The sequence below is a fragment of the Alexandromys fortis genome, unplaced genomic scaffold, assembly GCF_014885135.2.
Source record: "Alexandromys fortis isolate MF-2015 unplaced genomic scaffold, M_Fortis_MF-2015_v1.1 scaffold_21, whole genome shotgun sequence".
NCBI lineage: Eukaryota > Metazoa > Chordata > Mammalia > Rodentia > Cricetidae > Alexandromys > Alexandromys fortis.
In genome coordinates, this window is record NW_026067905.1 from 7715874 (window position 1) to 7732797 (window position 16924).

Below are 16924 nucleotides of genomic sequence, written 5' to 3' on the forward strand. Positions count from 1 at the left end.
GGCCAGCCTGGTCTACAGAGCAAGTTCTAGGACCAGTCTGGGCTACTCACAGATAAACCCTGTTTCGAAGGGGAAAAAAATCCAGAGGTGCTTCAGGAAGCATGAAAAAGCACATGAGGAAAATTAGTTCTGGAAACCAAACCTGAGTCTTCAAAAGCAGGAAATATACTTAGCCACTGGGCCATTTCCCAGCTTGGTTTGTAGGTTTGGAGAAAGCAGGCAATGATGCTAAAGAGACCAGGACTCTTCCGCAGAGTACAAAGAAACGTGCGAGGGCTGGAGAGATGGCTCAGTGGTTAAGAGCATTGCCTGCTCTTCCAAAGGTCCTGAGTTCAATTCCCAGCAACCACATGGTGGCTCACAACCATCTGTAATAAGGTCTGGCGCCCTCTTCTGGCCTGCAGGCATAATAAATAAATAAATATTTTTTAAAAAAAAGTGCAAACACTCACTGTGGCGACAGCTACACAATGCTGTCAATCCACTGAAAACCCTCTAATTGTACATTTTTATGGACGAATTATATGTTATAATATATTGTAGTATGTCCTCTTTTTAGGTCAATTGCATTAGAGTCCTATCAAAGAATGTTTACCAAAGAATGAACTTTTATCCTTGTTAATGCTTCTGGTGTACAGCTGCTCTGTACTTCTGCTCATTTCTCCTCTAATAATCATCTCTTTGACTTTTTGCATGGGTTTAATTTGCATCTGATGAGTTATTTTTTCAGTTACTGAAATAAAATATTCTTTGAAAAAAAAAACCCACCCTGGAAAGAGTTTATTCTGAATCCTAGCTCAAGGGTGCAGCCCATTGTGATGGGAGGTCAGGACAGCAGCAGGAGGCTGACATGGCTGCTCATGGCACATCCACAACCAGAAAGCAATGATGAGGTCTGGTGCGTGCCTCACTTTTCCTTTTCTGAGACCAGGCCCCAGCCCAGGGAATGGGGTGACTCATGGTGGGTAGGTCTTTCTACTTCCTAAGCCTAATCAAGATAACCCACCCATCGGCATATCCAAGATGCCCATATCTCAGGCAAGTCTAGATCTCAAGTGACAATGGAGACTAACTACTGAACCATATTTCCTTAAGGTTCAAGTTAAACCACTAATTTCCAATTAAATTTCATCCTTTATAACATATGACAGAATGTCATTAATTATTGAGTATCTTTACCTGAATATCTCTCTCTCTCTCTCTCTACGAGTGTCTCAAAAAAAACAGAGAGGGAGAACAGATATTCTGGTAACTGTTCTGGAACTAGCTCTTATACATCAGGCTCACCTCGAACTCAGAGATCCACCTCCCAAGAGCTGGAACTGAAGGAGTGTGCCACCACCGCCTAGTCTAATCTCATGCTTTTTCAAAGATATTTATGTGTATATACAACCTGGATATCTGTGTATCCTGTGCACCCAAGAAATCCAGAAGTAGAATTGTCAAAACTGGGGTTACAGACAATTCCACATGAGTACTGGGAACTAAACCCAGGTCCTCTACAAGAGCAGAGCCACTCCTCACTGCTAGGCCACATTCCAGCTCGAGTCTCATAGTCAGGTGTCATATTATCATTCTTTTCTGCTAAAATATTTTCTAATTTTCATAGTTCTTTCTTTTTTATCTATAAATGACTAACTAGTGTATTTCTTTAAGAGGTTATACTAATCACCAGGTGAAGATCATTATCAAAACCCAAGCAAACACTGACCATGAACAGCTCATGACACATCCTGGTCTATACACACAGGGCCACAAAGTGCCTGATGATTTTTCTTTAAAATGAATGAGACTGTGGAACTACACCATTACTGCTTAAACTACAGATGAGAAGAAGGCTAAGAGGGTGGGCTCTATTGCAAAGTGACCAATGCCTTCAGACAACAGCATACCCAAAAAATACAGTAAGACGGGAGCTTTGCTATTACAAGCCAAAGAACACCTAGAAGAAGTTAGGTGGAAGAAGTTGACTGGACAACGGCTTCCTCAGGACCTTCCAAGGAAATATGCCTTGACAACACCTTTTGAACTTCTAGCCTGTGAAGTTAAGACAATATACCTAGGTTTTGTGTGTGTGTGTGTGTGTGTGTGTGTGTGTGTGTGTGTGCGCGCGCGCACGCTCGCACGCGGTTTACTATGTAAACACAATAGTGAGAGTGAGGAATTGCCTCAACAGACACAAAATATCCATTAGACTATATTCAAAATTACCTCATCATTAATAAGACATTTAAAAACAAAAAATTTACTTAAATCTGATAAAGGCTTTCTAGATATAAACGCTACATTTAATAGTGAAATAAGATTTTTTAAAAAGGCAGCCCGTGGTAGCACATGGCTTTATTCCCAGCACTCGGGAGAGGCAGAGGCAGGGAGATCTCTTTGAGTTCGAGGCTAGCCTGATCTACAAGAGCTAGTTCTGGGACAAGCCCCAAAGCTACAGAGAAACCCTGTCTCGAAAAACCAAAAAAAGGGGTGGGGCGCGGAGGCAAAGGTATTCACGTCACCATTTTTATATAAACATAAACATTTCTGCATGGCATGTGAAGTCCTGGATATGATCCCCAGTACCACCAAAAGGGGGAGCAATGCCAGCTGTAGAAGACAGAAGAGTGAGAGGGGTAGGAGAGGGAGGGGGAAGTGAAAAAAGGAAGGGGGAGAGAAAAGGCGAGATCAACCACAGTGGAATAAAACACATGTACATGTGCACCTGCACACATATTCGTGCACATGCAAGCACACACACACACACAGTCAACGAGGGTCTGTCTGCCTTTTTTTCCCAATTTTCCTTTAAAAAGGCTTTTCTCTGTGTTATAAACAAACAACAGTTCTTCCCTCCTGAGGCTCTATGTCTTTAAGCTCCACAAAACCACCTAATTTACACCATATCAAAAAGCAGGTTTTAACACTGTCACTAATATAACCTAGCCCAAGTTGTTAATAACAATTACCTTTCAAAAATAAGCCTGACCTATTTGTCAGAGACCAATAGAATACCACACTTGGTCAAAGAATGTCTAGATTGTGTTACATTCGACATTTATTTTCTGAATTTAATTCATAATATAAACATTTCTTAGCTTTATTTAAAGAACTCTTTAGAAAACTCATCTTTCAACTATACAGAAATCTTCAAACAAAACCACCACTGGACTATTTCTAGAGTCTAGAACTGAAACCAAGTTTTTTCTTCCTCATTCACTTCAAAGTCATGTTACCTACACATTTTTCTGCAGTGAAGATACAGAATTTGTGGCCTACTTTTTGGTGCGGCAGGTAGAAGCCAAGGTTTTCTTCTGCACACCAATCAGTGCTATCAATGAGCTCTCCCCCAGACAACGCAAGCCTGTTCCGCACCTTATGGACTGTAAACATTTTAAATGTAGCTTGGTTACCCTTTAAATAAGTTCAAATACTGAAGCACCATTTCTTTAGACTTTGAAATATCCATTTCCAGATATTCTGTGCATAACCAAGTTATCATTTACTTTAAAAAAAAATTTAAAAACTTCCTAGCTTTCAAAATGCAGATCAGAAATTAACTTGCTCAGAGCTAGGAATGGGAGCCTGCCCCCCCCCCAGCTTCTCCAGGTAGCAAACAATGTGAGCAGGTGGCCCAGCCCTTCAGTCTCTTCCTTTAAAGGACCTTAAAAGGAAGTGGATCTACCATATATACAGGCTTTGCTGAGAATTAAATGATGTGACTAATTAGTAACATTAATTAACTAATTAATTAAGATTGTCAGGCAATGAGGAGTACACCCATAATCCTAGCACCTAGAAGGCTGAAGCAGGAGGATCACCACAAATCTGAGGCCAGCATGAGTTACACAGTCAGATCCTCTCTAAGCTCTGTTACAGAGTGAGTCTCCACCGATACAATAGAGAAGTGTGTTTAGAATGCAGCAAGCAAGTCCTCAGCATTACTGTCTTTCACTAGACTATTTCCTCTGGGCACTTCTAGGCATAACTGTCAGAGTTTGAGACAAATTAAGTAACACTGATGTTGTGTGTGTCTATGTGTATGTATGTGCCTATGTGTGAGAAAGATAATTAGAAAATCCAGTGTAAATAACAATTAATATTAAACTATCTTCACCAAGTATCACTTAGCAAAACTAAATATAATACAAGTCAAGCTGGCTTTAGCAAAAATAAAATAATAAAAAACTAACATTAACTTCAGTAATAAGAACCAAAAAGTACTGCCAGAAGACGATGGGGAACTACCTTCCATACCCACAAGAGAGCACACTACATCCATTTACTGGATTTCCATAGTTCTAAGCAGAACAAAACAAAGACAAAGCAATAAGAAGTAGCATGAGCAACCAGTTCAGACTAGTCCAGCCACATCTGTGCAAACCAATCAGCAATCTGCTTTGAGAAATCTATTTTGCATAAGCAAAGCTCAGTAGGAAAAAATATATGTGAGAGAAGGGCGTGTTAACTGCAAACCAGTCTCCAAGGCTGTGCTAGCAGAAGGTATTGCTAACGCCCGTTTTCAGCACTGTCCTCTGGACACAGTCTGTAAAAATAAATGCTCCATTTGGGGCAGCCACACGAGATACAGAACGTTCACACAAATGAAACTCATTTACAGAAAAACCCATTTCTATTTTACAGGAAAGTGTCTGCCATATCTAGAAACAACTGCATGGTGTGATGGATTAGTTTCTCCTGCCAGTACTTTTTTAATGAAAGAGTTTAAAAATAGAATATTTTAAGACTTAACTTTACATATTCAGATCTAAGAACTCTGGAGAACATTTTCTATATAAATTCATATGTAAATAACCAGAGAAATATATGTTACCTGAAATATGTCTCTTATGGTTTTTTTTTTCAGTTTTTTGATAAATCTTTTAAAGAAAAGACCCATGAGCCTCTTCTTTAAAGGAGAACCTTTTTTCCTGTGTCCCGCTCCCCTCCACCCACTTCTTTCACTTCCTCTCTATCGGGAGATCACAGCCCTGAGACAAAGGGAAACTGCTTTATCTTAGCTTTTAATCTTCCGGCTCAAAAACTCAAGAATGTAAATGGCTGTTCTCAGCCAATCAGCAGTCCTCATTCTGATTCCTGCCCAGCAACAGAAGACAGACAATAAGGTCAGAGAAAGACAGTTTACAAAACCACATCTGAAATACTGCACTGTGGTTTTTGTCTGAAATGATAATCTAGAAGATTTGAAATCATGAATCTAGAAGATTTCATGTCTTAAATCTATGCTATGTATTAAATATACAGCACACATTAAACAAGCTAATAAGGTTAACATCTTTTATGCTACCTTATCTTGCTCTAGTTAATGATCATAAATGTTTTAAAACATAACTTCCTATCTGAGGAATCAGTTAAACAGGGACAACACATAAAAATATCCTTTCTACACAGTGAGTTCAAATTTTTATAGGTTCTAACACATATTCTTTTAGATTAGTAGTAGTTTTTGTATTTATAAAACATTTATAAATAAAACCCATCAAAATCTTAAGTCCAAATAATAAAGATGACTTCTCGTATCACCTCACCTTCCGTCCCCACTGCACATTTCCACACCCAAACCCCACAGCACTCTGCACTGTGGCAGATGACCCGGTGCTCTGCTGGCTACTGCGCGGAACTGACTCGGCTTAAGTCACACAACAAAATCAAAATGTCTTACTCTCGGTGACTTAAATGGTAAAAATATAATTATTACAAAAAGCACAATTAATGCCTTTCACAGTTTTAATAAAAAGAGCATATAAACTCTGATTTTGAAGCAATAAAATGTGGGTTATAAAGTACTTCTACAGGGTTTTTATTAAATATTAAAAAAACAGAAAATCTATGATCAGAGTTCTTTTTTTTCCCTCAAATTCACCATCTACTAGCTTTTCCTAGTCAACAAAATGTTAACTAATCATAATTTTCTCCCTTCGTTACAGATGAACCTTGCAATTTTTCAAACATACCCAAGAGGGAGCTTGCTGCAGCCATAATTTTAGTTTATATAATCTCCCCATAAGAGAAATAAATCAACAGCTGCTTCAGTGCTTCAGTCCAGCAAGGGAACTGAAATTCACTCTCTGATTGGCTCAAAGCCTTAGCTGCCTAAAGCCAATCAGAGAAAAATATCCCAAACCTTACCCAGCAACAAGGGAAGCTGATGTGGGCAAGTGTTCTACTAAGAATTACAGGCACTGGGAAAGTCAAGGGAAATAATAAAATTGAATCCTATTGCACCTATAACCTCAAATGCTTTGTGTGAGTAACAGGTATCCGTACTGCTGCTCAAAAAGTCTGCGTGTTTTTCTCCATTTTATTTAAACCAGGGCCTAGACAGCATGTACTGTCTTCTAAAAGCAGTCATAAATTACTAATTCAAACCACATATGGAATCATCATGCTAAGTCAGACTAATATTATTAATAAAGGATATTTAAAATTCAAACTAATATTACCTAATAAAGGATATTTAGAAATAAAATTCACACAAAAACTTAGAACATGAAGCAAAATCACGGACGTGCAGCACTCATCTGTAACAAACCCTTTAATCACGCCCAGGCTGTTAAGCACATTATTAACACTTTTCCAAACAATCAGATGCTGAAATAAATTTTATAGGATTTATCTTTGTTTTTTATTCATGTGCATGTGGTTGTGCCTGTGTTTTTGCTACACATGTGCAGGTGCTGTCAGGATCAGGAGGACATCAGACACCCTGGAGCTTGGGTTACAGGTTCCTGGGAACCGAACTCTGTCTCTGGAAGAGCAAGTGCTCTTAAGCACTGAGCATCTCTTCAGCCCCTAAAATATGTTTATTCCATTGTTTTTCCTTAGATGGCTTAACAAAATCAACTCAACAAGCCTGACTACTAATGACCAAGTCCTATGAGTTCTAATCTATTGGCCAGTAAGAATCCGTTGGTCTTCGTCACATATCCTTAGCCTCTTAGAAGGGCAATTCATTTCTAACCTGGATGCAATAATGGCTCATGCCTGTAATCACAGCACTAGGCAGAGGAGGGAAGATGCTGAGAAACTGTCTCAAAAAAAGGCAAAACAATGTGGCAGGTGAGGTACTATACACCTTTAATAGCAGCACTCAGAAGACAGAGGTGAGTCTCCACTGAGTTCCTCAACAGCCTAGGCTATGTAGACTTCAAAGAGAACCAGGGCTCAAATAGAGCAGTCTCAAAACAAAACACCAAAACAGGGGACATCAAAGTAACTCACCAGGGAAGGTGCTTGCCACTGATCTTGATGACCTGAATTGGGCCCCTGGGCCTCAGAGTGGAAGGAGAGAACCACAAATTGTCCCGTGACCTCCATTCATGTAGCAAGACACACATGAACCCACAATCATACATCAATTATAACTAAACATGTAATACAAACTAAACAAAGCCCTCATTTCTGTTGAGAGTACTGAATTTTGCACTGCACAGAACTTGCAGTATTTCTTGATGAAAGCATAACCATAAGAAGATCAGTGTTAGACAGTAAATACTAACAGCCCTTCTAAACTGAGGGCCCCTTATTCACGCCAGTCAGTCTGACAACACAATGACTCAGCACTCTGACCTTTACCCAATCTACCTTAGTATAAATTAAATAAAAACTATTAACTTAAAAACAAGATGATGTCTTGTCATTTTGTTTAAAATCCATTATCTTCCTTTAACTTCAGCCTAATCCCTTTTATTGGGTCACACTTTTAAACATTTAAAAAAAAACAAGAGTGCTGGAAAGGTGGCTCAGTGGCTAAGAACACTGGTTGTTCTTCCAAAGGACCTAGGCTCAATTCCCAGGACCCACAGTAAAAACTGACTCACAATTTTCTGTAGCTCAAGAGGAATCACACATCCTCTTCTGACTTCCCTGGGAACCAGGCACACATAGGGTGCACAGATATTTTATGTAGGCAAAACATGCATATATACCAAATAAATAATTTTTTTTAAGCTACAAAATACTGTTAGCTCATACTTTATTTTAGGGAGTCTCCAAGTGATAGAGAGTTTGCATGTAAGATACCACCAACACTGTTTTCAACACACTCCAATAAGCCTGCTCCTTTCTCCTTACCATAAGTGGGGCAAGATTCTTTAGCATGTTTATCAGAACAGACAACAATGCATTGCATTAAACACACTATAAAAGAATATAAAAGATCAAAGCAGGCAGCATTAAAGACTAAGGTCTACCGGTCTTTTACTCATGGAAAATGCAATTAAGCTGACATTTACAAGGACAACCAGAAAGTATAAATGAAACCAATGCTCTCTGAGCCTAACCAAAACCTCGCATGTTTCTGAACCTGGCAAGTTTTATGAGCTACATTTACTTAATTTCCTGTGGCTTTATCATATGGTCACAGTATTCATAAGTATCCTGCTACCATTTACTATTCTGCCACTATCTTAAAGGAATCATTTTTAAAATAAACATTATTCAATTCTAATACATTTACATTGTTTCATGAAGTATTTTGGCATATATCATCATATCTCTAGTATAAGATTTTTAGTGCAAGGCTTATTTTATAAATCCAAAACTTTGATATCAGAAAACATCTTAAATACATCAATGTTTTGATGTGTTTCTGAAGCCATTCACAAAATAATGAAAAATGGGAGTCCTTAATGAACACATACTATTTGTGTTTGGGATATATAATAAATACTGACTGAAAAATAACTCACTACATACATAAAACTGACACCTATAATAAATAAAATCTGCTCTCTTAGAAAGCAAAGATGGTAATCTAGAACATTCTGGCAGCTACTGAACTAGCATGCTCACATATCTACACATAAATAATAAAATGTACCACTTGCACAATGTCTGAGCAGCAAGTCAAACACTGTTAGAATCAAATCTGACAAGAGGCCTTTTTCAGCCTTAAAGAAGCTTTCATGGACAGTGTGATTTCCTATTTCAAAAGTAAAATACCCCTTTAAAAGAAATCTACTCTTATTACTATATAATGATGGACAAAACCCTCTATGAAATAATAAACATACCCAAAGGAGCCCCTTGCAGGCATCTTATCAGTTCTTTGACAGAAACAGAAACTGAAATACAATTTGCATAGTCACTGTGGTTGGCTAATGAAAGCAGGGCCATGTAGCCAATCAGGAAGTTAGAATTTGAGCAACCCGAAGAGATTTAAATCCACCTGGCAACAGGCTAAAAAATAGAAACAATCTGCAAGTAAGACTCCTAGAACAGATGTAAACCTAGGAGCAAAACTACTGAAATACCTTACTTTCTTCAAGACAGTCTTGCATTTTAATATCTAACATTAACCTGACATCTAATTTGCTTATCAGATCCCAGTTACAGAAAAATGAATGCTACATTAAACAAACGGATCACTGCATTATTTTACTTATGGATGTGTGTGCTCTTGTGTGCACGTGTGTGCACTCACATATTTGTTTTTCCTTTTCCAGGAGAACAATGAAACACTTGAATCACAGTTGTAATACATTCTAGGCTTTCAAAAGCAAATCTTAATATATGAGTAACATTTCATTTTCCTAGCACTTTTGGTATAATTATTAAAGAATGGGATTTATTGATTTTTAAAAGCCTGTTTGGTGTACAAAAACACAAACAAGTGAATAAAAGCAGGCCTCTAAATAAGGTAAGGGTTTGCCTTATACATTTTTTTAAACATTAACTTCTAATGATAGTGTATCTTATACACAATAGGTATCAATAATTATTTTCTCAATAAAGCTATTACTAGCATTGAGGGGAAATTTTATGTTGCTGTTCATGTCAAACAAAATATATTTGAACATAAATAATCTGTACAAAATTTCTATTTCTGATTTTTCAATTGGTTAGCAAGATGGCGATGTTAAAATCTACAGTGTTTAAAATTTCTTCCATTGTCGAGATGTGAGACACATTTCTTCACTCTAACCTTGAAACCTAATGGTTTTTAGCTTATATGTGCCTTTTTCTCTGTGTATTACAAATCTACTCCAGAGAGAATTCTCATTCCTAAAGGCGGTCAACTGCAGTCTCCTGTAACAGCGATGAAAGAGGAACTTAAAGGCGCAGCATAAAGAGAGCACTCCAAGCATTCATGTCTGAACCCTAGGATGGGGGTGGGAGGACAGAGAAGATAATCAAGAAAATTATAAAACAGGAAGAAAGAAAAGGTCAAAGTAGGACAAAACAAAAAGCAAAAAGAACACTTGCGTTTCACTTTAACTTAAGTTACAGCTGCTGAAATCAAAGGCGACTAAAACATCAGGTGGTGTCAGAACGGGCTCTTGTCTGGTGTGGTTTTCTTTTTTTTCCTTCTTTTTTTCTTTTTTTGTTTGTTTGTTTCTGATTTTGTTCTTGAGGTGATGGGAATCAAATACAAACCATTTTAAATAGTAAAAGTCCCATAAATAGATAGATAATAAAGGTTAAACCCACCTTCTAATATAACACAATGACTAAATTTTAAAATGGAGTTTTATCTAGAATATAATAGCTCTTATTTTAAACAGTTTACATAAAATATAAATAAAGCTAAATTTTTCTTAATGTTGTATTCTTATTTGTTGGATATCCAAACTATCTAACTATACTTATATCTTAATAAAAAGGATTAAAATAAAATCTTGAACATTGTATCTACACTATTATCCTCATCACAAAAGCAAGCAGTATAAATTAACCTGTGAGAACTAATTAGAGGGTTTTTCCTCGCTCATGATCTAATTTTGTTAATAAGGCACTACTGATGGGAAAATGTCTTTGATAAACCTAGATAGATCATTAATATGACTTTAAATACAACCCTTACTATTTCTATTTTTTCACTGTATTTAGAGTAGTTACATTTTTTACTTATTCTTGGTCAGTTTTACTTTGAGAAAACCAAGAAAGCATGATGAGATTTCAAACAATATCAATTCATATTTGTGAGGAACCTGCATAATCAAGGTACCTTAAACAACCAATTGAACAACTAACAAACACCCTGGAAAGGCTCCTAGAGCGCCAAGGTCAGCAGGGATGAAATGCCACTTGTAGCTTCTCTCCTCCAAAGCTTCACTCATCCATCAACTGAGAACCAGACATACATACAGCAAAATCTCTGCTGAGCATACAACAGGAGCAGCAGCAAATTACCTTCCCATTCTAAAATTTTCCCAGAAAAAAAGTAAGAAGAATCTAATCTATTTATTGCTGGCAAATATTCCTTAAAAGTCGAGTATTATAGGTTGAGCTACTAGAGAAGAATTCATGGGGCTTCCTGCCTACATCTCAGCAGACAGACAAGTGAACACCACTATAGCTGGCTCCATTAGTTATTACTGAACACTTTTTTGTTTGTTTGGTTTGGTTTTTTTGAGACAGGGTTTCTCTGTGTAGCAGCCCTGGCTGTCCTGGAACTCACTGTATAGACCAGGCTGGCCTCACACTCAAAAAGATCCCTCTGCCAAGTGCTGGGATTAAAGGCATATAAGCATATAAAATATAGTATAACAGGAAGTGTTATTGTAACTGGATCATATATTCCAGGTGGGTGTATATGAAATACAGGCATGTAGAGTCTTTTTCTACATGCATGACCAGGCTGTAGGAGTAGTCCTCTAGCTTTCGTGTCTTTATTACAACATTTAATTCTAACCATCGAAAGACTGGGAGACTGAGAGATGGCTCAGCAGTTAAGAGCTCTGGCTACTACTGTTCAGGGGATCCAAGTTCGTTTCCAGCACCCACATCAGGCAACTCAGAGCATATCTGTAACTCCAGTTTCAGATGCTCCCACGGTCTGGACTAGCTTTTGACCTCCTAGACTCACATGCACACACACAAACCAACAATCACAAACGGATATTTTTCATCTTTTAAGAGACTATATTTTAGGGGTCGAAGAAATGGCCTGGTGATTCTTGCAAGGACCTGAATTTGGTTCCCAGCACCTACATCTTTCAGCTCACAACTGCTGTTAACTCCAACTCCACAAGATCCAAAACCCTATTCTATGTTCCAAAAACACCCACAAGCATATACAAACACACATTCGCGTGCACCACACACACAAATAAAAATAATAAAAAGACATGAACTTATAAAGCCTTTATTGTCTTTATGGTAAGCTTAATTTTTATAAGCTAGATTTCTAAACACTGCCTTTTAAAAAATTCTTTAAACCCTCAAATTCAAAGAGTATGACTTTCTTTCCAATCCCATTTTACACTGCGCTTCTGCTCATAACCCTATTTATAATTCAGTCATAGACAAAGACTTCTCAAGTAGTTGCTAAGCAACAGCAGCATGCTCGGCTTGGGCCTATTGGAAATCTGGCTGTCTGCCACATTAAAGGATTTAACTGAGCCTAGAGCCTCCAGAATTTAAAAAAGAAGACAAGAAGGAGGAGGAGAAAAAGAAAGAGGAAGGGAAGAGGAAGAGGTAGAAAAATGAGGAGGAGGAATAGAGAAAGGGGAAAATCTCCCAATGACATACAGTAAAATCTACAAGCCAAAAGCACCTAGTGCCATATCCGGGTATTTCTGAAAACATACAATCCTCAGAAGGTTTTACAATTCTTAAGCTCCTCTTCTAGTAAAAACAAAGCCACTGCAACAGCTTCGTAGCCCACTGAATACAGTTGAGAGAACAAGTATGGGACTGCCATGACATCAGGACTTGAGGGATTGGAGAAGACCAACCACATCCCCTCACATTTCTTTATCTCTATATGCCTGGCTAACAACAAAGGGTAATGCCTCCACACTAAATTATGCTATTTTTCTATTTTAAAACTGAAATAATTTAAATTTAGGAAATGCAATAACAATCCAAAAAAACCACGAACCACAGCTGCCATTTCTTAATAAAACTGAGCGAGCATTGAGTACTTCACAACTCATTCATTTATGCAAATTAACACTGATAAGAATAAAACAGCATTGTCAAGATCATTACTTAAGCAAACAAAGATCATTTCAATCAGAAATCTTCATACTTGAACCAGCAGGAACGGTGTGACGCTACTTACTACTGTAGACGCCCTAACCAAGTCAGTCTGTTCAAACACCTGCAGAATATACAGTAAGAAAAACATGCCCAAAACATCAAAGGAAAGGTATCTAAAAACATTTATATGGATTTAAAAATATGTGCAATATTAGAATTATGCAAGACATGACTCAATGTAGAAAATATATCGTCCTAAAAAATAAAAACTATCAAATTCTAGTCAAAGCTTCACCGACATAATTTTTGTATCATAACAGAAATTTTAAGATTAATATCTAAAACAGAAGTGGTTTATAAAGAATCAAAAAGTTTTCCCACCAAATACAAAAGCTTATGACAAAGTAATAATTGTTTAAAAGTAACAGTGCAATAGAATGGTCCAAAGCATAAATAAATAAGGACACGGCTTCTTAAATTCTTCTTGATTAAGAATAACCAAGTTAGATATGAGTACAACACCAAACAGGCTATATGGAAAACAATGGACCATCCAATGATACAATGAAAATTAAGCAAATTCTTGAGGACCACTTAGAAAAAGGGAATAGCTACAAATGATTAAGGGGAAAATAAACAGAAAATTCAAATAAGATTTCGATTTTACCGCTGCAAACTACTTCCAGTTAGCATTAATATACAGAAGTTATGCCATACACTGTTGGAAGAATTAATCAGGATCATTTATGAGATCAAATAGGCATTGACCCTGACCCTCTTATCTCGTGGGGGACGGGGGGTAATCTGGCCTCTCTAGCTCAGGATGTGCCCAACTGTTTAAAAGAGTCAGAGGACAGAATACACAGTTACACTGCAAACTAAGAAAATAGTTTTCAAAAATAAAGGAGCATCCAAACTAACACTGGACAGGTTAGAAGAATGTAGTTGATATTTTTAAAGGTGTGATGAAACCTCTGAAAAGTTCTGTGTCAAAAAATGCCCAGTAGGAGGCTGGAGAGATAGCTCAGCTGTTAAGAGCACTGGCTGCTCTTCTAGAGGACCAGGGTTCAATTCCAATTGCACACATGATGGCTAACAACTTTGCAATTCCCAACACTCTCTTCTTGGCCTCGACGGGTACTGCACACACATGGTGCAGACACACATGTAGGCACATACACACATTTAATAATTAAAAAAAAAAGAGTACAAATAAACTTAGGTCAGAGGGATGGCTCGCCAGTTTCGAGTACACACTATTTTTTCTGAGGACCTGAGTTTGGCCAGCTCACAACTGTAATGCCAGCTCCACGAAGATTTGGTGCCTCTGGTCTCCAAAGGTACCTGTACTCAGGACCACACAACCCACACACAGACCATAACAAACATAATTAAAAATAGTAAAAATAAATGTTCTTAAAAGAAAGTTAATCCTAATCTTAGAAATTAAAAATGAGAGTCAAGTGAAATGATCTGGTTAATCAGCATCCAAAATTTCTGTTCCTTCTGCAAAGGACAACTCTTCAGGCTAGTAACTATGGGGGGCATGCACACTTGACAGTCATTTTCTACAGTAGGGGGAGGCAGGGAAACATCGGGAAGGAAAAATAAAACAAAAAAAACTTTCAGTGCTGAGTAAATTAAGGACCACTGGATACTGAAAATCAAACAAGCAAAATAAAATGTTGGTACTCAGCATATCATAAGATTCCACAAGATCCCAGTAAGCAAAGACTAAATAAAGGAGCAAACTGACATTCAGTTTGTCATCGGCAATAGTGAATGCTAAAAGAAAACACTACTCTCAAAGTCCAAAGGGAAAGGGTTTTGTTTGCTTTTCCTGGTTAACAGCCTAAACTAGCAATTAACAAGGATAGAAAAATAAGGATGCTACTTCTAAGCAAAGACTGAAAAACACTGGGTCCTTATTAAAATATTACATCAAGATTTATTACAAGAACAAAATGACAAAAATCTAAGAACGAAATCAAATAAAAGAAACAATTATCCAAACAACAAATTAGCTCATAGACAAGATGAAAAAAATGCAGATTCATCTTTCAAATAAATATTCAGAACTAAAATCCCAAAGTTCACAGCAGGGTGGGGGGCACAAACTATGCAGAAGAGATAAGAAATTAGCAGGACAGAACATATCCCTCGGGGAAAAATATACACACACAGAGCTGAACTTCAAGTTATTAAAAAGGCAGAGGCAGGCGGATCTCTGTGAGTTCGAGACCAGCCTGGTCTGCAGAGCTAGTTCCAGGACAGGCTCCAAAGCCACAGAGAAACCCTGTCTCGAAAAACCAAAAAATAAAAAAATAAATAAATAAATAAATTTTTAAAAAAAAAAAATCATCATATATGTATTCCACCAAGGAGACAAATCTTATAATAAAGCAATATAGAAGCTATAAAATTTAGGAACAAAAAAATTACACGTTAGCCAAATGCTGATACAAAATTAGAGGAACATAAACAAATGCTATGTGTATCATATTTTTAAAGTTTCAATGTGAAAATCAAATAATGGAGTCAAGAGATTCACTCTAATGAGGGAAGGTGCAAGCCACTCCACACACGCCTGTCAGACACACTAAATAATGTACTTCGAATCACGCAAACAACAGCGCTCAGAAATTCAGGAGGAAACATCCACAAGCAGAAATATACACACTTCATAAATCTATAGATGCAATAAAAATAGTGAATCTTTCTATTAACAACCTAGAATGCTAGAGAAATATATAGAATCACATACCAATAGAGCCAAAATGTAAAACTCTTACAAATAAAGCAAAAAAAATTACGAATATACCAAATTTATAACAAATATAAAGTGACCTCACATGTGGTAATAAGATTTTCATAAATTCAATAACAAAAACCCACACATAATAAAATTATATATTCCAGCAGAATAAGAGAAAGATTATCTCTATAAATTAAAAAAAACTTGGATTAAGAGGACAATTTATAAAAAATAACAGCAAAGCACTAACCGAATTCATCCTAAGTAATTCTAATAAACTAGTCCTTTAAAACTTGATGTTCTTGGGCACTCAGAAAGCAGAGGCAGGCTGACCTGAGCTCAAGGCCGGCATGCTCTAGAGTGAGCTCCAGCCAGGGCTTGTGCAGAGAGACCTAGTCTCTAAATGAATAAATAAGTTAGTGAATGGCTCTATATATCAGTAAGCTTAATGAAAGATTCTATGTCACTAGTTAACAAGGTCAGTTTCTTTTTTAAACAAAGGTTAGCCATAATTGTACTAATTCAAAAATGTTAGTGCATTTAATTGCACTAACCAAAAAAACATTAATAAAGACAGAAAGATAATCTGTCAACTTAATACAGCAAAAGCAGAAATCATGAAAAAAACTCAAATATGGTTGTCAAATAATGAAAAGATAAAAGAGGAAAATTTAGTAAGCAAGACTCAGGAAGAGCACTAAAGTAACAGAAATGTGAAAGACAGAAATATAAGAAAACTTACTTGTCTCAAATATTCAAGTAACTTATAGATCACCAATGGAGCACATGGAAAGACTGAATAATTTGGATTTATTATAAACCCTGGGCTGGTAAGAATGTACCAGCAGACAAAGGCTTTTCACATTTGATGACCTGAGTTCAATCTCCCAAACCCACATAAGTGAAAGTGGAAGGAAAACACCTGACTCTCAAAAGTCATCCACTGACTTCCACACAAACAAATAAATAAACATTTAAAAAAAAAGCTGGGTGGTAGGGTGGCACACGCACGCCTTTAATCCTAGCACCTGGGAGGCAGAGGCAGGCAGCTTTCTATGAGTTGGAAGCCAGCCTGGCCTACAGAAAGTTCTAGGAAAGTCAAGTTTTACAAGAAACCTAAGTAAACAAACAAACAAACAAACGAACGAATGAATGAATAAACTTAAAACCTTCAACAGTACAGAACGGCTACTAAACAAAGCTAGACCACAGACCAGAGACAGAAAGTCACGGAGA

At 37.1% G+C, this 16924-nt stretch overlaps 1 protein-coding gene across 3 annotated transcripts in view; it reads right to left on the reverse strand.

Annotated features, from left to right (window-relative positions):
• Nucleotides 1–16924, reverse strand: part of Atf7ip (activating transcription factor 7 interacting protein) — an 84945-nt gene that overhangs the window by 43477 nt on the left and 24544 nt on the right. The gene's annotated exons all lie outside the window — the stretch shown is intronic.